General features: G+C 43.3%; 1 long non-coding RNA gene across 1 annotated transcript in view; it reads left to right on the top strand.

Moving 5' to 3' along the window:
• The window catches only part of LOC130273084 (uncharacterized), a 48,881-nt gene that overhangs the window by 1,264 nt on the left and 20,848 nt on the right, over positions 1-26,769 (top strand). Inside the window, exon 2 of the long non-coding RNA XR_008843867.1 lies at positions 7,560-7,627. This is a non-coding gene — a long non-coding RNA (uncharacterized LOC130273084). The remainder of the gene's footprint in view (positions 1-7,559; positions 7,628-26,769) is intronic.

Raw genomic sequence — 26,769 nt, 5'->3', positions numbered from 1 at the left:
CTGCAGAAATTCTGCTGCAGGAATTCTATGTATGGGCTATAAATTCATGCAGAATTTTCATGCAGAATTCAGTGCAAAAATTCTGCCGTGTGAACCCGGCCCCAGGCCGGGTTCACTTGGTGAAAATTCCTTGCGGACTTCCGTCTGGAATGTCCACACAAAATTTCTGCTACAACAGAGTTCTGTTGAATTCCACGGGATTCTGCTGCGTTGTGCACACAACGAAATTTTCGTGCCAGATGTTTCATTCATTCTTTGTGCAGAGTCCACACGGAATGCATAGATGTCTTCGAGACGGTGCATTCCGTGCGGTCCTAGCCCCCGCAGATCCTGCCGGCTCCCCGCACTGTACGGAATGTCTGCAAGGAGATTTTCCGTGCAGACATTCCGCCGTGTGAACACGGATTTAGGCTATGTTCACACGCACAATTTCTGTTGTGAATTGGCTACAAATTCATTCAGAGTGTAGAAATTCTGCTGTGTGAACATAGCCTTATGCTTGCCCCAAGGACTAACCCAGTGTTTTCCAAACAGTGTGCCCCCAGCTGTTGCAAAACTACAACTCCCAGCATGCCTGGACATCCTTCAGCTGTCCAGGCATGCTGAGAGTTATAGTTTTGCAACAGCTGGAGGAACACTGTTTGGAAAACACTGGACTAACCATTGTCGGCCATAGCCTCTCCGCTCCCATAGCCTCTCCGCTCCCATAGCCTCTCCGCTCCCATAGGACAGTAGTAATCAGCAGAAGCAGGTCTAGGCCTCCACTTCATCAAACTCTGGACACATTATTTAGCATCATCTGGCAGAGAACAGAGACTGAAAAAGTCTCACAGACAATAGATAAACTATGAAACTGGAAAGAAAGAATAATAAATCTCATCCGGCAATGTGTCACGGCGTCCTGATTACATTGTATTAGGACAAAGTCAAGTCGATTGCTTAAAGGACAGGTCTGTAGGAAATAAAGAGAGAAATCTCATTATTTTATTAAAGGGGTTGTATAGCTCAGAAAGCCCTTTTCAATTACCCTGTTGGGGCATCCAGAATAAACTCAGGGGGATCTCTCATTATGGACTTTTATCAATTAACCAAAGAATATCTCTCTCCCTCTCGCTGGAGGACCCAGCACATTTGTGGATCACAGAAATAGCCAGTGATTTACATTGAGAACAATAGAATATAATAATATTTCATTTCACCTGTGGTGGCACTTCACAGCAATTGAACATTTACAGCTGGATTCCCATGCAGGGTACAGCTGATGAGTGGGGTCCCATCGGTCAGATAAAACGCAGACAACACCTTTAAAGGGGTACTCCGGAGGAAAACAATTTTTTTTTTTTTTAGTCAACTGGTACCAAAAAGTTAAACAGTTTTGTAAATGACTTCTATTTAAAAATCTTAATCCTTCTAGTACTTATCAGCTGCTGTATGCGCCAGAGGAAGTTATATAGTTCTTTCCAGTCGGACCACAGTGCTCTCTGCTGACACCTCTGTCCATGTCAGGAACTGTCCAGAGTAAGAGCAAATCCCCATAGCAAACCTCTTCTGCACTGGACAGTTTCTGACACGGACAGAGGGGGCAGCAGAGAGCACTGTGGTCAGACAGAAAAAAAATAATACAACTTCCTCTGGAGCATACAGCAGCTGATAAGTGCTGGAAGGGTTAAGATTTTTTAATAGAAGTAATTTACAAATATGAAGAAAGCAGGTAGATGCCAGCGATTATGAAACTTCACCTTTATTAGAACCACGTAAAATCATCGACATGGAGAGACTTCAATAAGACAAACATTTAAAATTCCAGGAATCAGCGCCAAGCATAACGCGTTTCAGGTCATGTGACCTTTCATCAGATGCATGGTGGGAAGCAGAGGGGTGGTTCCCACCATGCATCTGATGAAAGGTCACATGACCTGAAACGCGTCATGCTTTGCGCTGATTCCTGGAATTTTAAATGTTTGTCTTATTAAAGTCTCTCCATGTCAATGATTTTACGTGGTTCTAATAAAGGTGAAGTTTCATAATCGCTGGCATCTACCTGCTTTCTTCGTATCCTTGGAGGATTATATTGCCGTGCGGTGGCCGGGTGAGCTGACTGTTTTTCTACTTTGCTCCTAATTTACAAATATGTTTAACTTTCTGGCACCAGTTGATAAAAAAATAAATAAATGTGTTTTCCACCGGGTAGTCCGGTGGGGCTGAACTTATCAGACACATCCTCTATCCACAGGATAGGGGATAAGTGTCTGATCACCGGGTGGTCTGGCCACTGGGACATCGCATGTCCAGTAAGGTGGGGCCAGAGCACACCGAGGATGGGTAAGTAGATGGGCCTCGTACAAGAGAACGTGGGGGTCTAATCACTGGGAAATCGCTCCTCCCAGAAGGTGGGGGCCAGAGCATGCCGAGGACTGGTAAGGCTGCTTTCACACTTTAAAACACTATATCCATTATAAACGTCCGTTATAAAAACCCTGAAAATCGTCCGTTACAAAATCCCATACGGCCGTTACAAAATCCCATTATGGATTTTTACATTATCCTTTTTTACAATAATAGACGTTATTTTGTAACGGGAGAGTGAATAAATCGGTCACAAAATAACGTCCGCTATTAATAATGGGCTATAACCGGTTAAAATGGATAATAGACTTGACTTGATAGACTTGACTATGACTGACTAGACATCTCCCCTGTGGTTGCTTACCAGGTTTTGACTTTCACCTGGAGGGGTACACTGTTGATGGAAGCATGACTGAGTGGTCAGGCCTTGGTCTCCTTAGAACACCAGACACTGCACTGCAACTCCACTCAGAACTGAGCTGACTAGCTCCTCCCAAGTATATAAGGGAGCAACTTGGAGGACTCCCATAGGTCACCCACAAGTCACTTGGTCACTGACACCTTCCCAGGTTTCATGACTTAACAACAGGACTTAAAGACATACTCACTTAAATACAACACATTATCCCTTTATATGAACCATAGTGTGACAAGAGTCCTGAGGAGTGTGGGGCCAGGGGACTGGGACTGAGTCCTCCTGAAAGGACCAAACAGGATACAGAAGGGCCACTTCTGTACTGGGCCACCGCACTGGTATCCAAAATTAGATCTTGTCCCCTATGCAAGCGTACCCTAGCCCCCCTAGAGATTTGAGTTTTATACCGCCTGTGAAAGGTGACACCTCTAGGTTCAGTCCCTGGGCTGGAATAGAACCACCCTTTTCCTAGCCATACATTTATGATCAAGAAAAAGAAAAATGCCTCTATCTTCAATCATGGACCAGGCACCCACATCATTTGGGTTCTCCATCAAATTCCCTTTCTATAGATACCAGACATGACCCGATTACTGTGTGAGATTGACAAATCCAACCATATAGGATAGAGGAAATACCTCCTTGACCCCATATTTAAATTGTTGGGGAACATGGGTGTACAGATACTCCTTTGTGGCCCGGTACTTAAGGACCAAGGGCGTACACGAGCTGAGCACGCTTCAAACCCGGTGGGTCCCGACTGCGATCAGCAGCCAGGACCCAGGGTTAATGGTGGGCACCGCCAATCGGGCCGATTCCCGGCATTAACCCTTTAGACGCCACGATCAAAGTTGATAGCGGTGTTTAAAATGAAAGTAAAAGTGTCCGGGCAGCTCAGCGGAGCTGATCGGGACCATCAAGATGAAACCGTGATGTCCTGATCAGCTGAGAGGACGAAGGGAGGGTACTTACCTGCCTCCTCGCTGTCCGATCGGTGATCTGCTACTCCAAGTTAATACAAGTGAATTAACCCCTTCATAATAAAAGTTTGAACCCCCCCCCCCTCTTTTGCCCATATTTTTTAATAAAATTATGAAATGAAAAATGAAAATAATCATATGTGGTACCGCCACGTGCATAAATGTCTGCACTATTAAAATATAAGAGTAGCTAAACCGCACAGTTGATGGCGTACACGTAAAAAAAATACTAAAGTCCAAAACTGCATTTTTGGTCACTTCATATACCATAAAAATATTTATGAAAAGCGATAAAAAAAAAAAGTCCCATCAAAACATAAATGGTACCAATAAACTACAGACAACGGCTTAAAAAATTAGCCCTCATATAGCCCCATTTAAAGTTATAGGGGTCAGAAGATGACAATTTTAAACGTGCAAAGAAGAAAATAAAATAAAATAGGTGATAGGACTCAGGACCCCAGGACAGGCAGGGGGAGAGAAGTGGGTGGCGGCAGTCTCTGGCCCCGCAAAAGCCGCTGCAGTTCATTGATTTAAAGCGCCCACTATAAATCAATGATCTGCAGCGGTGTTGCCGGGAGGATAAATAGCCGTTAACTTATACCGGAATATCGGTATAAGTTATCGGCTATCGGCCCGAACCTCCACAGAGTATCGGTATCGGCCCTAAAAAAACGATATCGGTCGATTCCTAATATGTGTATATCAGCAGTGTATCCGCAGCATGAAAGTGACATAAATCCGCACCACAAGTAAATTTATGTGCAGATATTCTTGGGATTGGTTTTTATGTAACTAGTGGACAGGATAGGTATTATGCTGCAGATTTTCTGTAGTGTATCTTCCCCATGGAAACATATGCTAAATAATAAAATAGCATTGTAGCCATTTCCTATTCAGGAATCTATTCTAAAAATGTTATTACAAATATAAAAGTCACCATGCATTTCCTGTAATGTGGTGGCTTGCTGTACCTATCTAACAGTAGGTGGTGCTGTATCCTTCGCTTATACAGGAATCATGGTGTCCATTGTGATCCTGCAGAAAGAAAAGGAGCTAAAGCATTCAATGAAAATAGTAATTACTGATCAGTGAATTACAGAAAGGAGGAGAGAGAAGTGAATGAAGCCGCTTACATCGGCATACACCTCACAGACTATAGTTTAGGATTCATTAGGTCTATATAGGCAGCTCATAATAATCATTTGATTGATAAAAGATTACATAGTCCGTCATATACACAGGACTAAATGAAATAACATCAGAGATCTTGAAGTATGTGCGCTATGAATAAATTACACCAGAACAGTAAAAGTTTGAATAAAGTTTATTTGACTGTAAGTCTATGTTCACACAGCTGAAAATGGGATATTGGCATAAGAAAAAAGTACAGTAAAAATGATAATAGATATAAAGGTATAGTTAGTGATGACTATGGAGAGTCTGACTACTCCTAACACCCCTCCTGCCCTTAAAAAAATTCCAAGCTTTGAAAAGCTGTGTATCATACCTTTCCCCTTGCTCACATTGGCAGGAGAAAGTGGGCGTTCCCCAGCAGGCGTGATGTCACTGAATCCTGTGAGAGCTGTGCCTCACCATGCTCCGCACGCACTTCCTGAGTTTGGTCTCCTGCCAGGCTGGGAGAAGACTAAATTAACTGTTTGACTTGCGGCAGGGAACAGAACAGAGCCACCTAGTGACTGTTTTTTCAATCACATAAAAAAAACATATAAAGGTTGAGAATTTTAACAGCAAGTAAATAGCAAAGTGTCTTATAATTACATAAGGAACAATATACTAAAAGTTTAGTTTGGTGACAGGTACTCTTTAACCCCTTAAGGACCCAGGGTTTTTCCGTTTAAAATTTTTTTTTTCCTTCTTACATTTAAAAAAATCATAACTTTTGCACCTAAAAATCCATATGATGGCTTATTTTTTGCGCCACCAATTCTACTTTGTAATGATGTAAGTCATTTTACCCAAAAATCTACAGCGAAATGGAAAAAAAATATCTGAGAGACAAAATTGAAAAAAAATATGCCATTTTGTAACTTTTGGGGCTTCCGTTTCTACACAGTACATTTTTCGGTAAAAATGACACCTTATCTTTTATTCTGTAGGTCCATGCGGTTAAAAGGATACCCTACTTATATAGGTTTGATTTTGTCGCACTTCTGGAAAAAATCATAACTACATGCAGGAAAATGTATACGTTTAAAATTGTCATCTTCTGACCCCTATAACTTTTTTATTCTTCCGTGTATGGGGCGGTATGAGGGCTCATTTATTGCGGCGTGATCTGAAGTTTTAACGGTACCATTTTTGTATTGATCGGACTTTTGATCGCTTTTTATTCATTTTTTCATAATATAAAAAGTGACCAAAAATACACTATTTTGGACTTCGCAATTTTTTTGCGCGTACGCAATTGACTGTGCGGTTTAATTATTGATATATTTTTATAATTCGGACATTTCCACACGCGGCGATACCACATGTTTATTTTTATTTACACAGTTTTTTTTTTTAATGGGAAAAGGGGGTGATTCAAACTTTTATTAGGGAAGGTGTTAAATGATCTTTTTTTCCACTTTTTTTTTTTTTTGCAGTGTTATAGCTCCCGTAGGGGGCTATAACACTGCACACACTGATCTTTTACATTGATCAGTGGTTTCTCATAGGAAACCACTGATCAATGATTCTGCCGCTTGACTGCTCATGCCTGGATCTCAGGCACTGAGCAGTCATTCAGCGATCGGACAGCAAGGAGGCAGATAAGGGGACCCTCCGGCTGTGCTGTAAGCTGTTCGGGATGCCGCGATTTCACCGTGGCGATCCCGAACAGCTCCCTGAGCTAACCGGCAACGTTTTAATTTCACTTTAGACGCGGCGATCAACTTTGAATGACGCGTCTAAAGGGTTAATAGCACACGGCACCGCGATCAGTGCCGCGCGCTATTAGCCACGGGTCCCAGCCGTTGTTAGAGGCCGGGCCCGACCCGCTATGACGCCGTGGCCCCGCATTATAGAACGGGAGCGGACTCATGACGTACATGCACGTCATGGGTCCTGTAGGGGTTAAAGAATGCCAAGGTACAGCCTGATGTATGGCCAATGGGCTTACTTGCAGTATCCCGATACAAAAAATGTGAATTTGAGTGGCTGAGCAGTGCCTAAATCTGTATTTGGGTTATCGTGAGTTGACTTGTGTAACTGCTGTTTTGTATGAAGTACTGCCATTTTAGCATACACTGCAGTATTATTGGAAGTGTAAGGGTTAACATTTGCATTATATTTGTGCAGGACGAGTAAATCATTGGTCACATGACACTCTCCAGTCGGTTTCTATGTAGAAGCTTCTGGAAAGGCTCAGGAAGGAGTTCCCTAGACCAACCTCCCCTCTCCCCAGACAGCTGGATCCTTCACAAAAAAAAAAAAACAGTTTAGTTTGTTTTAGCCTACAAAAGTGTAGCCAGAGTATTATGCTCATAACCAAGGGTACAATCCCAGCCACCACATTAAGAAAACCTTAGGGCTCAAGGACCCCCATTAACAAAAGTTGTAAGGGCTCACAGGAGGACCCATCCAATTAGCAAGCAACCCTGCCACATTTAACACTACCACAGACTTTGCCAGTGGGACATGTACCCTTAGTTAGCCAGAACTACTACCCCTATTCTTTTGATGGCCATTTAAGTCCTGCACAGAAACAGTATGTATTCAGGAAATGGACAGAACGTAGTCATTATTAGACTACATTCCAGTCAAAGTGCCCATTGGCAATACATAAGCTATATATCTGCATCTCTTTTTGACAGGTTGCTGACATATAACTTGACATGGGACAGAAGATGAAGTGTGAACTTAGTGACATTTGCTATTTGAGGTATTTCTTTATAAATTATTTCTGTATTGTGCTACCATTATGTTTCCCCATTGGTAAGGTCACAGGTATATGACAGCCTACTACTAGGCAATAACATCATTGTGTACTGTACCTCTGTACTGTGACTGCATTGTGTGCATTATGCTAATATTGTGACATTGCTGTAAACACTATCCCTGTATTATGACATCACTGTACATTTTATCTTACTTCTACGACATACCTATATGCATTACCTCTGTACTGTGACACAAGTCGTAGTACAGTTTTGTGTTTTAATCCCTTAAGGACACAGGGTTTTTACATTTTTTCACTTTCGTTTTTTCCTCATCACCTTCTAAAAATCATAACGCTTTTAATTTTGCACATACAGACCCATGTGACCACTTTTTTTTGCGCCACCAATTGTACTTTATAATGATATCAATCATTTCACCACAACATTTACGGGAAAACAAGAAAAAATATATTTGTGGGGCAAAATTGGAAAAAAATCGTCATTTTGTAAATTTTGGGGGCTTCTGATTCTATGCAGTGCATTTTTCCGTGAAAATGACACCATATCTTTGTTCTGTATGTCCATATCGTTACAAGGATACCTAATTTATATAGGTTTTATATTATTTTACTACTTTAAAAAATTATAACTACATGCACCAAAATTAGTATGTGAAAAATTGTCCTCTTCTGACCCCTATAACTTTTAGGGTACATTCCCACACGGCGTATTTGCTGCGTATTTGCACCAAATACGCAGCAAAATACGTCGTGTGGGAACGTACCCTTACTGGTACCATTTTTGCTTTGATTAGGGGATACAAAGTGACCAAAAATATGCAACTTTGGACTTTGGAATTTTTTTACGTGCATGTCATTGACTGTGCGGTTTAATTAACATTATATTTTTATAGTTCGGACATTTACGCACGCGGCGATAGCACTTTTTTATTATGTTTACATATGTTTTATATGGAATTTGGGAAAAGGAGGGTGATTCAAACTTTGAAAATGGAAGGGGTTAATATGTGTTTTTTTTTTTACTTTTTATTCAACTTTTTTTTTTTATTCTATTAGTCCCCTTAGGTGACTTTTAGGAGGAATCATTAGATTCCTCATACAGATCAATGTGGTTTCAGAGAACCACATTGATCTGTGTGCACTGCACTCGATTGATAAAGCCTGGTCCTGCCAGGCTTTATCCTTGTCAGAGCCGCAGCCAGCACAGGACATGAGGTAAGCCCTCCGGCTACCTCCACAGCGTGATCGCGGGGGGTGATACACCCCACTGGACCACCAGGGATGGTTTAAATGTCCCTTTAGACAGCGGCAAACTAAAGGGTTAATAGCCGGCCACTGCGATCGCCTCATGTCGGCTATTAACGGCGGCCCCCAGCTACAAGAATCAGCTGGGGGTCAGACAGTATGATGCGAGCTCAAGTCGGGAGCCCGTGAAATACACCGCTTGCCATCTCAGGACAAGCCGGCTGGTCCTTAGACAGCAACCGGTTAAACAGTTTTTAGGCACATTGGTAACTCGCTTGGCAAGGGACATAACTGAAAGAGGGCATGACGTAAATGCCAACGCCATGTATCACAAATGCGCTAAGCTAAGGTGCACATGTGTGGAATGGGCTAAACTTCTAGACAGTTTATAGGTTCTCCAGAGTTAATAAACAGCCAGAGTCACTGTGATATCTGGTGCATTTTAAGACTGTCTACTTAAAGTTTGCACTGTCTGAGAGTTAGATAACTTAACTTTTTGGGCCCTGTTGTTTTTTTGTTGTTGTTTTTTTCTAACGTTAGTCAATTTGTATATTCCACCTTTAAAATCTGCAGTGAAAAAAATCCACACAATTTGATGCAGATATTCTGTTGTAAATTGTGGTGCTCAAATGCTGCAGATTTTATGTGTTGGAATTCTCTGACTGTAGCCTAACTCCTTTCAGTCATGCGTGAAGGTAAAGATTTGTTTCAGTGAGGACCCATTGCATTAAAATTAATGCCCACCCCATCAGACTATATTTTGTATTTTTTGGAAAAGCACTAATCTACAATTAAGTAAATGTGTATCTGATGAGCCAGGTCACCTGGAGGAAGTGCATGGCACGAAACAGCTGTCACTCTCGTCTTGGAATGAAATAAAGCTGTAATAATTTTAGCTTCATAAAGATGTGTGGAGATGTATAGGCCATTCATGCTTCACTGGGAATTCTAGAAAGAATGGATATCGTTTTTTCCCAGAATTCCTAGTAGAGCGTGAATGGCCTATAAGTCCCCACACATCTATATGACACTTGCCTCAAGGGAAAAAAACATTATCTCTTTTGTTCCCAGGTAAGTGTCACATATGGAGCCAGTTTGCCACATGAATAAAATTGTGATTCATCAGACCAGGTTAACTATCAGCATTTTCTTCTCAGCCTTTTGGCTAAGATCAACTGTAACGTCTGTTCTTTTGGTGGCATGGAGTATAATAAGTGGTCCGGTGTTGGCCCAATAGCTGCCCTGAAGGTTTGGATATGGTAAGTAGGTGCCTGAACTAACTCGATGGATAGCACTTAGAACGCACTTTTGGCTGCTGGATGATATGATAATTTTTTATAGATCCTGCCAGATGTTTGGGCGGCACTTCACGGAACATGTCTGATTTATCTAATGCTTATTGTCACTGTGTGTTCTGATGCTCATCTGTCTATTGTAGGTACTTTTGGTGGTGGACAGGGGTTAGCATGAGCCTTTGATCCCAAGTGCATTCATAAACCTTGGGCACCTATGACCCGTCACTGGTTGTTCTTTCTTGGGCCACTCTTGGTAGGTACTAACTAGAGATGAGCGAACTTACAGTAAATTCGATTCGTCACGAACTTCTCGGCTCGGCAGTTGATGACTTTTCCTGCGTAAATTAGTTCAGCCTTCAGGTGCTCCGGTGGGCTGGAAAAGGTGGATACCGGAGCACCGGAAAGCTGAACTAATTTACGCAGGAAAAGTCATCAACTGCCGAGCCGAGAAGTTCGTGACGAATCGAATTTACTGTAAGTTTGCTCATCTCTAGTACTAACTACTACATACCAGGAACACCCCATATGACCTGCCAGTTTGCAGATTCTCCAACCCAGTTGCCTAAACATCACAATCTGACCGTTGTCAGTCACTCAGATCCTTACACTTTACCTATTACCAACTTCAAGAACTGACTGTTCACTTACTGTCTAATATACCCCAGGCCATGACTTGCACCATTGTAACAAGATAATTAATGTTATCCAACTTAAAGAGTACCTGTCATGATCTTGTTAAATTTTATAATCCTCCCAGGTCACTGCCCCCATCATGATAAACCACCCCCTGCCTTTATTTTTATTATTTGTTAGTTTTCTACCTTCATATTGCTCTGTATTTTCTGCTCAGTCTCAGTCAGATTCACAGACTTGGAAGGGGCGTTCCCCAGCAGGCGTGACATCATCTGAAGCCATACAAGGGAGAACTTCCTCCCTCACTCTGCTACACACAGCCCAGAGCAGTTCAGTGTGAAATGAGCTATGATTTACCAAGGCTGCCCCCGTCCCCACCCCCAGAAACAACCCCCTGTAGCCAACCACCCTCAGCACTCCAGACTGCATTTCCTGATTTTGGACTTCTGCCAGGCCAGCAGGAGTCCAAAGTCTGTGCAAGAGATGGGGGGAAATGTGCTCTGGACAAGTAGGGAGACACCTAGTGGCAGTTTTTTAGACCCAAATAAAACATAGAAAACTTAATTTTTTTTTTGTAGTACATTAAAAAAAATATATATTTACCAAAGGAGTGCAATAGCAAAAATTTAGTTTTAAAAATGAGCTTTAATGACAGTGCCCATTTAATGTTATGGTTGACTTGCCTCCTTTATTTCAGTTGCCACCACAAGGGGCCGGTGACCTGGGCAAAAATACCTCCATGTACCTGCTATGTAGCTTTTTCTCTTCCATTTAGATTGTGAGCTCCTATGGGCAGGGCTGCATCTCCTTTGTCACACTAGTCATTTGTTGTGATTGTCATTTTACTTGTTTGTTATTTCCCTAATGGTTAACATATTGTTATATGAATAGAGATTTGTATTATTACTACAATAGACTTTATTAATCAGGATTCTATATTTCCTATGTAATTGAATGAATGTATTGTGTGAAGCATCTTCATAGTCTTTGTTCTCTGTTATTTTATGCATGTTCTCAGGCATAAAATAAAAATACATAGAAAGGTAAAAGGAAGACAAGAGCCGGCACCACACAATTACAATTAATCAGCGCTCATGAATAATACATTCACATCTATAATCTGCATGCTTCATGGTAATAGCTCTCACACCCTGACCTCAATAAAAGGACGCACCCACACAAACTGGTTCATGATCAGAACACAGAATATATATGAGCTGAAGAACAAGGACAGTAAAATCCTCATCTAATAGAGTTTATGGAGTGTTCATGGCGGCTGGAGCTTACAGACAGATAAATTCAAAAGTGACAACCAATATGGTTGCACTTCCTGATGTCATTTTTGCCACATTTTTGGGCACTCTCAGAATCAAAAACATTTTATATGTTGTACATCTTGGCAAAACATTAGCCTTTCCAATTTCTATAAAAAGTCAATTCATCAGAAAAACGTTTTAACTCTTTTTTTTTTTTTTATAAGCCATGATTTCTATAAAAAGTTAAAGACCACTAGGGGTCGCCATACCATCCACAACATAATCCTGTCTGACTGCAGCATCATCTTTGTCCACGCTGGAGCACAAGCAGGGACAAAATTTAATAATAGAGGGCAGGACTAGCACTCCTCTTTCCTGTCCTAACAGGCTGCAGCATGAAAACAGGTGTCCTCCGAGTATTCTCCCAGCCCTCTGGCAGGGAGCACATAGTAGGTGTTCACACTGGTGTGGTGCTCTGTGGCGGCCATTGTTGGTGTGATGCTTTGTCTGTGGGGTGGTGTGCCCAGAGCCAGGGGGCTTGGTCAGGCAGCACTGGGTCATTCCCTGTTGGCTTGATGTCGCAGAGGCAGTGGTCGCCACCCGGCGCTACGCCAGTGTTAGGTTAGGGACCTGACTAGGTGGCCTCCTTGACGTGATGAGTGGGCTTGTACTTTGTAATAAAAATGTATACGAACAGCCTGTTAGTTTTTGAAATTATGCTGAGAAGCAAGTAGATCAAAATACAAAATGTGGATGTGCGGCTGTGTTTCTATTTCTCTATTTTTGTTTCACTGGTGGGGCTCAGTGCTTGCCTCAGACACACCCCTTCCTGAGCAGTGGATGTCAGAATGAGTGAGCAGTAGATACACTTAAAAAAGACATAGGCCGGCATTTATCATTGTAAGTGTAAGTGAAGCCTTTTTACACCTTTTTTGTGTGCTGTAATGTGTAGGAGCATTACATTTATTATATGGTCGCAGAGCTTTTGATAAATTTTGTGCAGGTCACATTTTCTGAAATTCCTCTCTTCACATACACTGAAAAGCTAAGTCTGGGCTGGTGTAGTTTTAGAGACTTTTCAGTGGCTTTGCACCTTTTTTGTGCCTTTTCACAAAAAGGCGCAGTTCATAAAACCCGTCATTTCATCACTGTTGCCAAAATCAGTGGATTGCAACTCAAAATAAGCAGAAATGTGTAAACAAAAAGGTGCAAAAAAAGGCGCAAATAAACCCTGCTTGCGCCTTTTTTGCGCCTTTTGTAGACACAAAACACAGTCTAAAGACAATGATAAATGTCGGCCATACTGTATAAAGCATCTGCATGACCTCGTGAGTAACATATAGAAGCATTTTTTTCTGTGATATCACAGGTACACATTAACTCCCTTGGACCCTGTAGCCTCTGGTTTTGCCGTTCCCCATCTCTGCTACACTTCACTTTCTGGTGCCGGTGCCTGTGGCGTCATAGTGGGGCTCATCCAATCCCTTGCTGAGGTGGGACACCACTGCAGCCAGCGATGTGATGTATTGGGCTCCAACACCAGGAAGCGAAGTTCATCGGTGGCTGGGTGCTGGGATGAGCGCAAGACATTGCCACCAGCCAGTCACTGGCCAAAGACTTGCCCCACCTCAGCCAGTGATTGGTTGACAGCCTGCCAATGTTTTTTTTTTTTTTTTTTACATACAAACCCTTTAACCCCTTCCCGCTACAGGACGTATGCATACGTCCCAGCACCCGACATGTTTGCGCACTGGGACGTAAGCATACGCCCTAGCTATCTCCTGCACTGCGGGCACCCGCTCACAGCCGGGGACCCGATGCAGCTGCTGGGGCAGCGATCGCACCGGTCCCGGGAGCATTAACCACATAGATGCCGTGATCAATCCTGACCAACAGCGGTGCCGCGATACCATCGTGGATTGCCGTTGGTTGCTATGGCAGCAGGAGGTCAGATGATAACCTCCTGTCTGCCTGCTACGGCAGCCTGTGAGATCCAGTCACAGGCTGGATCACACAATCTGTAGTATCGACAGCAGATCAGGTCATACTGTACTGCAGTACAGATGTATTGCAGCATAGTATTACCTGTAAAAAGTGAAAAATAAAATAATAAAAGGTTGATCAATACATGTATGAAGTGTAAAAAAATAAAATAAAATAATGCCCCTTTCCCAATAAAACCCTGTATTGTCATCAAAAACACAAATCATATACATAATACGTATTGCCACGTCTGTAATGACATGTACTATAAAACTATAATATAAATTATACCGCACTGTGAACGCCATAAAAAAACAACAACAAAAAAAGCACAAAATTGGCCAATTTTGGTACAAATAGCGGAATAAAAAAAGATCAAAAGGTTGCACTTATCGCAAAAATGATACCAATAAAAAGCACAGCACATCTTGCAAAAATTAAGCCATCACTCAATAGCATCGGACGGAAAATAAAAAAGTTACGGCTGTTGGAAAATAAATGGCAGAAAAAGAATTTTGCTTAGAAAAGGAAAAAGAACATAAAAAGCTATATAAAATGGGTATCGCCATAATACTGACCCATAGAATAAATATAACATCACTTTTACTGCACAGTGTACACCATAAAAACCACTTATATAAAGTACAATATGTCACGAAAAAATCTCAGAATCGCTAGGCTCAGAAAAAGCTTTCTAAAGTTTTTACCATTTAAAGAGACACATGTCAAATAAAAAAAAAAAAAGAGCCTGGTCATTAAGGTAAAAAAATGGGTCCGTCCTTAAGGGGTTAACACAGTTATGTTTAAGGTTTTGTTCTGCTGGGGATTCAAGGCTTAGACCCCCACTAATCACTAGGTATAGCCGAGTGAAGCTCAGCTTGATTGTTATCTATGCAAAACTCTTGACATGTTACAAAATATAGTTAAAGGGGTATTCCAGGAAATTTTTTTATTTGACTATGCTACAGGGGCTATAAAGTTAGTGTAATTCATATTATATTGTCTGTATCTGTGTGTGTGTGACTGTTTTCTCGCAGTTCTTATGTGATTTCCGCCCCAATATTCATTTTAAACAGCATACAAATTTACTCAGGTCTCAGGATTTCCCAGGTTGCCGTGCATTGAGACCTGACATCACTCGTCAGTTGTGGACAGGGAGCCAGTCCTGCTTCAATGGGTGGAGCAACCGCTGGGTGGGAGAGAGATCATTTTGCAACAGCTGTAGGCACCCTGATTAGAAAACACTGGTCTTTTGAGCTTATTTGTGCTGCAATGGGTGGGGTGACTGATGTGTGGGAGTGAGGAATGTAACTTCACACTTTCAAGCATGGAACTATGGGATGTGTAGTTTAAAGGGGTTGTGCGCTGCCCTGCAGTTCGGAGCTCCGCTCACAGCGTCCAGAAGTTCATTACTCCGAATGCTGTGTGCGGGCTTCCGTGTTCACAGCCGCCGGGCGGGACGTCACGCCCGGCCCCTTCGTGACGTCTCGCCCGCCCCCTCGTGACTTCTTGCCCGCCCCCTCAACGAAAGTCTATGGGAAGGGGGCGTGACCACTGTCACGCCCCCTTCCCATAGACTTTGGTAGAGGGGGCGGGCGTGAAACTTCCGGACGCTGTGAGCAGAGCTCCGAACTGCAGGGCAGCGCACAACCCCTTTAAGAGACTGAACTCCAACAGGAAATACCCAGTTCACAAAAAGATAGCCTGGCAGGTTTATGGTGGATAACCCCTTTAAAGTAGTTCCACCTTTTCTGTAATCCTGATATTCTATTAGTGAACCTGGAATTCTAGAAACACAAAGCTATGGTTCCTCCCAGATATTCTGTTTCTGCAGCTGATGAACACAGATAAAATTTGTGGGGACGAATATAATAAATCAGTAATCATAGGGGCCCCTTGGCTTAGCTCTTCAACACTAAAGTTTAGGCCTGGAGATTCATCAAAACCTGCATAGAGAAAGAGTGGTGCAGTTGCCCACAGCAACCAATCAGATTGCTTTTTTAATTTTTAAAAATGCCAAATAATATCAGCGATCTGATTGGTTGCTCTGAGCAACTGTGCCACTTTTCCTCTACAAAGGTTTCGATAAATCTCCAGGTCTACATTTCAGTATTGAAAAGCTATGCCAAGGGCTACTATCGGGTACTGCTCACTGATTTATGATATATTATTTTACCTATCATCTTTCTAATGCACTTGGATGGAGAAGTATATTTATACCATCTCTTTAGGGGATTAGCCACCATAAGGTAATTTTAGTACTTACCTGCCACACAGTAATGGACATGCTTAGGAAGGATCAGTGCTTGTCTTGGGGCTAAATGGCTGTGTTGTTAATCCACTATAACGCTACTGCTTTCTTTTTGTCAAATAAATATTTCCTTCTGGAGTTCTCTCCACCAACTACAAGTCCCAGGATTCGTGGTTTGTAAGTGTGAGGTCACTTTTTTCTGCCACACAACTCAGTCACCCCACCTATTGAAGCACACTTGAGCTACAATTCCCTGAAGTCCTGTGGGGAATTATCCCCCGTCACCCACCCCCAACCACCACCAAGCGGTCACTCTGCCCATTAAAGCACAGATACCTGACTAGTGATGTAATGTCTCGAGCCACACTGCAACCTGGGAAAACCTGGGACAGTGCTAATTTTGTATAATATATGTTTAGAAAAGTCCGCCAGCACAGCCAAGATCCACACATACACAGTGGGCGAGAGAGTCAAAAGCTGGACTTATGGATAGGTGCAGCTGGACTAGTTCAGTGCACAATCAGTCCCACAAGGTACCGTATTTTTCGCCGTATAAGACGCACTTTTTCTTCCCCAAAACTGGGGGGGGAAAAGTCGGTGCATCTTATACGGCGAATACACCATCGCGGCGGTCCCTGCGGCCATCAACGGCCGGGACCCGCGGCTAATACAGAACATCACCGATCACGGTGATGCCCTGTATTAACCCTTCAGACGCAGCGATCAAAGCTGACCGCCGCGTCTGAAGGGAAAGTGACACTAACCCGGCTGTTCAGTCGGGCTGTTCGGGACCGCCGCGATTTCAACGCGGCGGTCCTGAACAGCCCGACTGAATAGCCGGGTTAGTGCTTACAGGACACCGGGGGGGACCTTACCTGCCTCCTCGGTGTCTTCTCCGTTCAGGGATCCCCTGTATGGCCGGCGCTCTCCTTCCTCGTCATCACGTCGTCGCGTACGTGCGTTGGCGTGGGTAACGACGTGATGGCGGCGACGGAGAGCGAGGATACCCGTCCGGCAGCAGAGACGTTCCGGAGCGACGGGGACACGGTGACAGCGATGGAGCGACATCCAGGGCAGCGGTGACGGGTCCGGAGCGGCGGGGACACGTGAGTATTACCTCCTATGCAGTGGTCTTCAATCTGCGGACCTCCAGATGTTGCAAAACTACAACTCCCAGCATGCCCGGACAGCCAACGGCTGTCCGGGCATGCTGGGAGTTGTAGTTTTGCAACATCTGGAGGTCCGCAGGTTGAAGACCACTATTGGGTTCAAAATCTTTATTTTTTTAGATTTTGCACCTATAAATTGGGTGCGAAAAATACGGTAAGTGTTTATTCAGATAGCACAAATGGAGAAGAGAATCGCTGCAGCACTCTTGAATGGTCTAACTTCTTTTATTATAAGCAAATGTGACACAGGTAACAATTGTTTCGCTAGGTATAGTTTCATCAAAATGCCTCATTTGTATGCTGCTAAAAATTAATATCGGGGCAAATATAAGAATTGCGAAAGCAGCCATTAAAATACAGGGACAGACATTACATTATGACCTATACTAACTACACAGCCCCTGTAGCACAGTCAAATAAGAAAAATTCTTGGAATACCCCCTTAATACATAGTAATACATAGGTAAAGATATATTTGGCATCTCATGGTGGCAGCTATTGAAACCACAGTGAGCAGGTGTATGTATAAAGAACAGACTGCACTGAGTGAATACTGTACATTATGTCTCCCGGAGATGATGGAATTGTACAGACATAAGAAGGAAAATGTAGAACCCTGATATTGGCAGAGGCAGAGATTGCTGAGATGCCTTCATGATGCCACAATGTGTTTTTTTCCAGATCATTTATTGCACAATGAATAAGACAACGACCAGTCATATATATATATTTATATATACAAGGTCAGGCTGACCTGATGACATAAGGCTGGGATATTCCCTTTGGTATGAATCACTGTTTGATACATATGTTTATTTTTACTTATTCAAATATGTAACAAGCACATGGGATGTATATTTTACCTAAGTTTAAATTTAGATTTTAACCCCTTAATGACCAAGGTCATTTTGGCCTTAAGGACCAGAGCATTTTTTGCAAATCTGGCCACTGTCACTTTAAGCATTAATAACTCTGGGATGCTTTTACTTATGAATTTGATTCCGAGATTTTTTTTTCGTGACATATTCTTCTTTATGTTAGTGGTAAATTTTTGTCAATACTTGCATCATTTGTTGGTGAAAAATTGCAAAAGATTATTTTATTATTTTATTACATATTATTTTATTACAGAAAGCATAGTTCTTCCTTCTGTACCAGGGAAGAAATTGGAAGTAAGAAACTCCACATAATTTGCTGAGGTCATCTTTACACCTTTGGTGACCCTAAAGGGGCTGACCAGCTCTCTTCCCATGCTTCTGGCCCAAAGCATTACTTCACCACCGCCTTGCTGATGTCCCAGCCTTGTTGGAACAGGGTGGCTGTCCACCAACCATCCACTACACCATCCATCTGGACCATCCAGGGTTGCATGGCACTCATCAGTGAACAGGACTGTTTGAAGATTATTCTTCATGTATTTTTCTGCCCAATGCAGCCATTTCTGCTTGTGAGCATTGGTTTATGCACAGTTGCAAGACTCTGGAGGACTCTACAGCTTGAGGTCTGTTGGACTCCAGAGGCACCAGCAGCTTCAAATATCTGTTTGCTGCTATGTAATGGTATTTTAGCAGCTGCTCTCTTGATCTGATGCATGGATCTGGCAGAAATCTTCCTCAATGTGCCTTTATCTGCACAAACCCGTCTGTGCTCTGAATCAGCCTCAAATCTCTTAATAGTGCGATGATCACGCTTAAGTTTTCGTGAAATATCTAATGTTTTCATACCTTGTCCAAGGCATTGAACTATTTCACTCTTTTCCGCGGCAGAGAGATCCTTTTTCTTCCCCATATTGCTTGAAAATGGCGCCTGCTTAATAATGTGCACCACCGCCCTTTAGTAGTTTTTCCTTAAATTGGGCTCACCTTACAATCTAATTATCACTAGTGTCCAAGATTGTTTTCAGAGTTTTCATGAGTTAGACTGAAAAACAAAATATTTAATCTTTGTGACACTTAAATAGAATTTGCATAATAATTTGGAACAGGGTGTATTTGGTCTTAGGTATGGTGCCACTGTATAATACCTCCACAATGAAGCATATCTTTTCCCCATAAGAGTTCATTACAGCAGTGTTTTCCAGGACAACAAACGACTTCAGAGAGGAACAGAAATTTCAGCAGCGCTGTGCAGGACATCAATCACGGGAGACACCAAGTGACGGATAAAACTTTACTGGACAATCATACAACGCGTTTCACTGCGCATGTGAAGCTTCTTCAGGCAGATGCCTGAAGAAGCTGCGCATGGGCAGTGAAACGCGTTGTATGCTTGTCCAGTAAAGTTTTATCCGTAACCTGGCATCTCCCGTGATGGATGTCCTGCACAGCGCTGCTGAAATTCCTGTTCCTCTCCGAAGTCGTTTGTTGTCCTATCATCTATACAGGAAGGCTGCAGTCAGGCTGAATGATCGTTTCCTCTACACGCTTACCATTGTTGCGTATGCGGGTACACAACCTGCTCTGGTAAACTGTTGCTCCCCCTCTTTCTCACCTTGTAACAAGCCTGCACCATGGAGTGCCTCTGCTTTTTGTTTTTGCAGTGTTTTCCAAACAGTGTGCCTTCAGCTGTTGCAAAACTATAACTCCCAGGATGCCCGGACAACCTTTGGCTTTTTACCTGCGGTTCCTTTAAAAAAATAATATGGTGTAGGGAAGGGGGAAATAGTAAAAAACCCATACTTTTCTAGCCACAATGACCTGCTGGTCCTATGCAACACATGCTCACTCCCCTGATATTCGCAGACGAGTGTTTGGAGCAGGACCTGGACCTGCTGGCTTAGCCAATCACTGTCTGCAGGGGTGTCCTGCCCCATCACAATATTATTATTATTTTTTTTAAAGGCTGGATAACTCCTTAAGAAATAGAGTTTTTAAGATCCAGCAATTTTACCCTGCTATTATTACATTCCTCGACCTCTGTAGAAAACTGTCAGTATCTTTGATGGCTCAAAACTGCTGACAGATACATATTAAAGGGGTGCTCTACTGCCTCAGCGTTCGGAACATTTTGTTCCGAATGCTGGGTGCGGGCTGCGGGTGTTATGATGTCACGGCCACGCCCCTAATGACGTCATACCATGCCCCCTCAATGCATTTCTTTGGGAGAGTCTTTAGCAGACTCACAATAAGTAAACTAGGGGGAGATTTATCAAAACCCGTCCAGAGGAAAAGTTGCTGAGTTGCCCATAGCAACCAATCAGATCGCTTCTTTCATCTTTGAAAAGACCTCTGAAAAATTAAAGCAGCGATATGATTGGTTGCTATGGGTAACTCAGCAACTTTTCCTCTGGACAGGTTTTGATAAATCTCCCCCTATAAGTCCACATAGTATGATGGTACATGAAGTTTTTCAACAAATTTTCCGTAAGTCCTTTCATTCTATCATTTAATAGACGTGCCTAACACATTGACCTCCCCACAACCAACTTCCCCTTCGTTTTAGTGTAGCTGCATTGCGATAAAAGAATAGCTGTTATGTTCCTTTTAGAGTGAAAATAAATCCGACACGCACGCTTTCCTGGGAATGACAAACACGGTAAAGAAAACCCTTGACAGCCCCTATAAATCCCACCTGTATTGTGACTGTACTCTGCTGGGTGCAATTTCAAGATTTAGAAGGTACATTTGGAGGAGAGGAATTGATGAATGGGGCTTCTGTATTCCTACATGAAAAAAAAACACTAGGGGAAGCAAATTTTCATTCTGGGAAGTATGTGGTGCATTGTGAAGCGTACAAGAAAAACGAGCAGCACAACTACAAGGATAAAAGAGTAAAACAACACCATTCTTTAAGAAACTACTTGGGGGTGATAGTGCAGTACAGAGGTGTAACTTGTAGCTTCTCTGCCCCCATGCAAAATCTGCAACAGGGGCCCATGTGTCATTCATAATACTAGTCTCTTATAGGGCAGATGTGCCTTGGGGCCCGCTTAGACTGCTACCTCTGCACCCCTATAGTTACACCCCTAGTGCAGAATCCCGGTACTCATCTACCAGCTGCTGTGTTAGGGCCCATTCACACTATGGATTCTCCGTACAGAGAAATTCTAGGCAGATATTCCATGGGCAGCATGCCCACACGTTCATTCTTTGAGCAGAGTCTGGGATCCAGAATTTCCGTAGTGTGACTAGTGCAGCAGAATCCCATTGAACACAATGGGAGGCTGCTGCACTGGACTTTCCACAGTGGAAAATACATAGTGTGAACAGGCCCATGCAGCTGTAGAGGGTATCCAGATAGTTAAACCCTGTTTAGGTATCATGAGCTAAAGGGGTACTCATGAGCTATAGGGGATAAGATATCTGATCGCAGGGGTCCCACTGCTGGGGACCCTCACGTTCTCCTTAGCGGCACCCCGCCGTCATCACAGCACAGAGGAACATCTCTGTGCGTGATGACAGGGCGATACATGGGCCAGAGCACCGTGATGTCATGCCCCCATAATGTAAGTCTATGGGAGGAGGCGTGACGGCCACCACTCTCACTCCCATAGACTTGTATTGAGGGGGCGGGACTTGAAGGCACGAGGGGCCGGAGCCGTGACGTCACGGTGCTCCGGCCCCTTTATCGCCCCGTCATCATGCACAGAGATTTTCCTCTGTGCCACTACTGAGAACACGGGGGTCCCCAGTGGTGGGACCCCTGCGATCAGACATCTTATCCCCTATTCTTTGGATAGGGGATAAGATGTCTAGGGGCAGAGTTCCCCTTTAAGCTTGTACAGTGGGGCAAAAAAGTATTTAGTCAGCCACCAATTGTGCAAGTTCTCCCACTTAAAAAGATGAGAGAGGCCTGTAATTTTCATCATAGGTATACCTCAAATATGAGAGACATAATTAGAAAAAAAAAAATCTTGTCTGATTTTTAAAGAATTTATTTGCAAATTATGGTGGAAAATAAGTATTTGGTCAATAACAAAAGTTCATTTCAAAACTTTGTTATATACCCTTTGTTGGCAATGACAGAGGTCAAACCTTTTCTGTAAGTCTTCACAAGGTTTTCACACATTGGGCCTCATTTACTAAGAGAGTCGGGTTTTTACTAGTGGGAAAAGTTGTTTCAGACTTGTAGGATTCCACTCTATTTACTATTGGGAAAAGTCGGGAACATTTTCTGACCAGCTTTTTCTAGGTGGATATTTCCAGCCATTTATCCACAGGATTTTCTGTGAATTCAATAGTAAATCAGTCGGGTTGTGAAACCATGCCCCTTTTTGGATGGCAATGCCCCCTTTGCGACAGACCATGCCTCTTTTGGCTTTTCACAGTGCAATGTTGGGTTTGTCGGATTTTCCAGGCGCACACTGTCGCAGACTGGCGCAGACATGTCTCAGACACTCTGCGCCAAAATAACCAGACAAAAACTGGTTGGTTTCAGCTTAGTAAATGAGGCCGACTGTTGCTGGTATTTTGGCCCATTCCTCCATGCAGATCTCCTCTAGAGCAGTGATGTTTTGGGGCTGTCGCTGGGAAACACGGACTTTCAACTCCCTCCAAAGGTTTTCTATGGGGTTAAGATATGGAGACTGGCTTGGCCACTCCAGGACCTTAAAATGCTTCTTACGAAGCCACTCCTTCGTTGCCCGGGCAGTGTGTTTGGGATCATTGTCATGCCCTTTCTGGTGGAAGGAGGTTTTCACTCAAAATCTCACGATACATGGCCCCATTCATTCTTTCCTTTACAGTGATCAGTCGTCCTGGTCCCTTAGCAGAAAAACAGCCCTAGAGCATGATGTTTCCACCCCCATGCTTCACAGTAGGTATGGTGTTCTTTGGATGCAACTCATCATTCTTTCTCCTCCAAACACGATGAGTTGAGTTTTTACCAAAAAGTTCTACCTTGGTCTCATCTTGGTCTCATCTCATCTGAGTCCATTCTCCCAATACTCTTCTGGATCATCCAAATGTTCTCTAGAAAACTTCAGATGGGCCCGGACATGTACTAGCTTAAGCAGGGGGACACTGCATGATTTGAGTCCCTGGCGGGGTAGTGTGTTACTGATGGTAGCCTTTGTTACTTTGGTCCCAGCTCTCAGCAGGTCAATCACTAGGTCCCCCCGTGTGGTTCTGGGATTTTTGCTCACCATTCTTGTGATCATATTGACACCACGGGGTGAGATCTTGCGTGGAGCCCCAGATCGAGGGAGATTATCAGTGGTCTTATATGTCTTCCATTTTCTAATAATTGCTCTCACAGTTGATTTCTTCACACCAAACTGCTTGCCTATTGCAGATTCAGTCTTCCCAGCCTGGTGCAGGTCTATAATTTTGTTTCTGGTGTCCTTCGACAGCTCTTTGGTCTTGGCCATAGTGGAGTTTGGAGTGTGACTGTTTGAGGTTGTGGACAGGTGTATTTTATACTGATAACAAGTTCAAACAGGAGCCATTAATACGAGTAAAAAGTGGAGGACAGAGGAGAATCTTAAAGAAGAAGTTACAGGTCTGAGAGAGCCAGAAATCTTGCTTGTTTGTAGGTGACCAAATACTTATTTTCCACCATAATTTGCAAATAAATTCTTAAAAAATCAGACAATGTGATTTTACCTTTAGTCAAAGTAAAAAAAAAAAAAAGCCATTGACGTCCAATTGTAATGGAGCCTCTAGTGTAGTGTGAAATAGCCTTAGGTAGTTTTCTCTTAAGGGTCTATACACACGTACAGTATTCTGTGCAGATTTGATGCGCCGTGTTTAGTCATTCAGTTTACATGAAATCTGCAGCAGAAAATCCTGCGCATCAAATCTGCCCAGAATACTGTACGTGTGAATAGACCCTATAAGTCAGTATTTCATTCCAAATTGGAGTCTTAGAAACCAACTGGGAATGTATGCCAAGGCAAAAATGTCTCAAGAAGGAAAGAGTACCCATTTGTAGACAGCTGTTTCAGGGTTATTGCCCCTTGTCAGTACAGAGCAGGGTGTGCTGGCAGGCTAGTGAGGGGCCTATGGCAATAATCCCGAAACAGCTGCCTACAGATGGCAATTGTTTGCTTCTAGAGAGATTTCTGGCTTTTTTATCTACTTATCTGTATATCTCATCAGCCTTTTTGTTGCTATGCAAATTATGTTTAAGTGCCCAGGGGGCGATCCCCAGGATGGCAAGAGCCCAGGTCCAGTCAATGTCTTCTTTAGCTAGTGGCTATCTGTCAAACAGGGAAGGCGGATGCAAGCGGACTGTGGGGTGGTGATAAAGAGGACATGGGTTGGATTTACCTGTGCTCTGGGGAAAGCTCCTTGCACGTGAGCCTCACTTACATATTAACAGAATGGCTTGTATCTTGCCGATAGCAAGAAATATTGAAATAAAGTTATGTCCAGAGCCAGGGCCAGATTAAGGCTGCTTGGAGGACGGAGCACTTTAATATGATGGGGCCCCCCTTCCCCGAAAATAAACCAATACCGACACAGGCACATCCCTAAACCTCAACCACCCTGTGCATGTTTTCAGTGATGACAATTAACAAGCCTTCACATAGGCATGGGCACTTCAGATTATGCAGCCCATTTTTTGGTGGGGTCCATCTGCTGGGACCCCCATTAATTACCTCAGTTCCAGTGGCTTTCCACCTATGAAAATCTACAACTCCCATAATGTCTTGAGAGCCTTAGGCATCACAGAAGTTGTAGTTTTGCAACAGTTGGAAAGTCACAGATTGGGGTACAGTTTCACTCATGATCACCTAGTCAGACAGAATACACAATGATATAATGGCTCACAGGTGACGTCTTCTCTGTTGTCTTCCATTTTCTCCTCAACCGGTCCAGATGGGGTAGCTGTTTCCAGCTACATCTTCCTCTGCAGAGTGTGATGCTCAGACATCATTGGTTCCTCACTTTGTCAGCAGATCTTTATCCTGTATATGAAAAAATAATCAATATGAGCCTGTTAGACACTGTGCCCCCTGAATATAATCCTGCCAAACACTAAGCCCCTGAAAATACTGCCACACACTGTTTCTTCTCAGTTTGGCTGAATCCCACCCTCTACTGTCCTCCCCAGACCTCTGTGTCCCTTCCTCCAGATCCCTGTCTTCTCCTCCCTGACCCCTCAGTCACCCCCAGACCCTTCAGTCACCTCAAATGCCTTAGTCCTCCTTCAGACCCCTATGTCCCCTCCTCCAACCAGACCCCCAGTCCTCCTACAGATCCCTCAGTCACCCCAGTCCTCCTCAAGACCCCCCTTTCCCCTCCTCCTCTCACTCCTACAGATTCCTCAGTCACCCCCTAGACCCCTACGTCATCACCCATCCTCCTCCAGATCCCTCTCTTCCCTCCTTCTCCAACCCCTCGATCCTGTTCCAGAGATCCTCATCACCCCACTGCCCCTTTCTCCTGACCTCTTTGTCCTTTTCATTTAGACTCTGTTCCCCACATACTGTTTCCTGAGTCCTGTCCTTGCACTATTACATCACTGTATATTATCCCTGACTGTGACATCATTGTGTATATTAATCCTGTACAGTGACTCACAGAACAGGGTTAATATGTACTGTACATTGACTCACTGTACACCTAATAGTCCTTCCTAATGCATAAGGACATTTATTATACAGATATTGTCATAGTTCCCTTGGTTCTATTGATGTTAAACACAGAACCTCATGTACAAATACAATAAAACAATTTGCATAGGGCTCATGGCTGATTTAAATATGTGAATTGTGCTAACGGTGTCAGCTACAGCACAGACATGGCAGAAATGTTTATTAAAAGGCCCATAGCACAGTGTGAGCTTATGAGGCAAAACTTGGTGACAGATTCAGATCATATACATGTACATGCTTCAAACACAAAACATACACACTGTACACATTACATACTGTACATGCTTCATACACACAACACACTGTACACATTACATACTGTACATGCATCATACACACACATACTGTACACATTACATACTGTACATGTTTCATACACACACACACTACACATTACATACTGTACATGCGTCATACACACAAACATACTGTACACATTACATACTGCACATGCATCATAGACACACACACATACTGTACACATTACATACTGTACATGCATCATACACACACACATACTGTACACATGACATACTGTGCATGCATTCATTCAGGGGCGGATCCAGAGTCTAGTCTCGGGAGGGTCACAATCAGAGTAGTGTGCGGTGGTCGACCCGCCCCCTCCCATAGACTTGAATTGAAGGGGCATGGTGTAAAATCACGCCCACACCCCTCTTAACATCACGCCACACCCCTCAATGCAAGTCTATCTATGGGAGGAGGTGTGTGGACCCCCGCAGCCAGCACCCTGCG

The sequence above is a fragment of the Hyla sarda genome, chromosome 5 (genome assembly GCF_029499605.1).
Source record: "Hyla sarda isolate aHylSar1 chromosome 5, aHylSar1.hap1, whole genome shotgun sequence".
Lineage (NCBI taxonomy): Eukaryota > Metazoa > Chordata > Amphibia > Anura > Hylidae > Hyla > Hyla sarda.
This window is presented reverse-complemented; position numbering and strand designations above follow the sequence as displayed.